At 42.4% G+C, this 2,153-nt stretch overlaps 1 non-coding gene across 1 annotated transcript; it reads left to right on the top strand.

Annotated features, from left to right (window-relative positions):
* The first annotated feature begins 1,137 nt into the window (after positions 1 to 1,137).
* trnat-cgu (transfer RNA threonine (anticodon CGU)) lies at positions 1,138 to 1,209 on the top strand. The gene has a single exon. It is a non-coding gene; the product is annotated as a tRNA-Thr (tRNA).
* The last annotated feature ends 944 nt before the right edge of the window (positions 1,210 to 2,153 follow it).

Genomic DNA, 2,153 nt, shown 5'->3' with positions numbered 1-2,153 from the left:
GCGAGACAACAGAACGAGAGAGTAGAAGGCGGGAATATATGGTGTAAGGGCATGATCTGTGTAGTTAACAAAATAGTTAAAATAATATAAAAACGTATTTTTATTAAGATACAAAACATTTATTGCAACGAGAGATGAGTGCTTGACGGACTCAAAGCGGGCAGAACACTGCAAATTTTAGTTCTCTTGCTGGTAGAAACGAACTTTTGAATTTTAGGACTTTTCGTTTAGCTAGCGCCATGGAAGATATGGCAGCCGCGCCGAGAAGCTTTGCTTATGCCCAGCTTTTTCCACCGCTTCCACTGAACCTCGGAGCTCCGGATTTGTATACGGAATACAAGATATGGATGGAGTCGTACAGATTTTTTTTAAATAGCCAGTGGATCTACAGAAGCTCAGGATGCTGTGAGACGTGCTACATTACTGCACTGTATCGGGGCTCCCGTGCAGCGGATTTTTGCCAACCTCCCTGGAGAAAAAGACTGTAGCTGTCTTAGACGCTTCCTTTACACCGCGGAGAAAAGTGGTTTTAGAACGGCATAAATTTAGGCAGAGAACTTAGTCTCAGGACGAATCTGTTGATGCTTTTGTGACTGCACTAAGAGAACTGGCTAAATCTTGTGACTTTGGAGTATTGGAAACTGACATGTTAAGAGATCAACTTGTGGAAAAATGTGCACATAAGAGACTATAAATTGCTGCAGGAGGAAGGGCTGACACTAGAAAGAGCTCTTACAGTCGCTAGAATTCATGAAGCAGCTCAAGCAGAATCAAGAATGCTTTCTGACCACAGTGACAAAGTGACACTGAACGGGGCGCTCGCTCAAAATTTACAATCAAAAGCCGAGCAGCAGGACACAGTCATGCTAGAGAAATAGAAGAACAGGGGACGGCTGACATTACATGTTACAGGTGCGGACTAACAACGCACAAAGCAGATGAATGCGGAGCGTGAACAGCAAAATGTCTACACTGCAAGAAAACAGGACATTGTGCACATGTCTGCAGAACATCACGTCCGAGTTTAAGGACAAGTATCCCTTTTATTGTTGTTGCTGCCTCCAGTTTACATTTGGCGATGTAAACCAGATTCAGAAAAAAATAATTTGAACAACCTTATTCCCATGCTTACAAGTAGGCACGGTGGCCAAGTGGTAAGGCGTCGGTCTCGTAAACCGAAGAGCGTGGGTTCAAACCCCACCCGTTCCTGTTTCATTTGTCACCGCTTTCCTTTAGTTTCAAAGTCTTAAAAAAACTCACAATGTAGGGATCTCAATAGTAAGAGAACATAACTGTCGCCAGTGATTAGTATTCTTGCATATCCTGCCTTGTTTTTTAGTCGACAAAGCTTGTTTCTCTTCACACCCAACTTCTGAATGATCGCCTCAGCATTGGGAAGGAACGTGCGCTTTGTACAGCCCCCGACTCCATGGTCTGATCACAAACAGATCGGGTGAGCTGTCAGTCCAGGTTGGAAGGAACGTTCGAAAGCACTAAAAATCTGACTTAGAAACGAGAAGACCGTGTTTTTTTAAACGAGTAAACGATAAAATAATATACTGCCTGCAAGACTATGTCAAGTTCAAGTTCAAGTTTCAAGTTCAAGTTCAAGTTTATTGTCATTATACTCATACACAGGTATATGGTATAACGAAATGCTATTTAGCAAGCTCTCGGACATAAGTAGTACAAAGAAGAAAACACAACAACAATACAATTGTATAACAAAAGAAAGACAGAGACAACAGCCGATGTGCAAAAACAACAGGCAGCGTGCAAAACAACAAAAAGGTAACAGGTTATGTGCAAAAACATGCATCAAAAGAATGAAATAAAGGGATAGAAATGATGGGGAGTGAGCTTTTGACATGTATGGTAGAGGTAGATTTTCAATGTGTGTTTGGGTTTTTGGTAAGAAAGAAGGCACCGTGAGGTTCAGATCATAGGTGAGAGGTGAGGAGAGAGTGAGAGAGGCTGGGAGTTTAATAGTTTGATAGTGCGGGGGTAAAAACTGTTTCTGAGTCTGGTAGTCCGGACCCGAATGCTCTGGTACCGTTTTCCATGTCATGCTAAATGCCACAAATTGTGTTTGTCCAGTCGTATCAATCATCCTAAAGTTACAGAAAATCGGATGCGACTGGTGCAATCAGCAC

The sequence above is a fragment of the Lepisosteus platostomus genome, chromosome 5 (genome assembly GCF_059453375.1).
Source record: "Lepisosteus platostomus isolate fLepPlt1 chromosome 5, fLepPlt1.hap1, whole genome shotgun sequence".
Taxonomy (NCBI): domain Eukaryota; kingdom Metazoa; phylum Chordata; class Actinopteri; order Semionotiformes; family Lepisosteidae; genus Lepisosteus; species Lepisosteus platostomus.
This window is presented reverse-complemented; position numbering and strand designations above follow the sequence as displayed.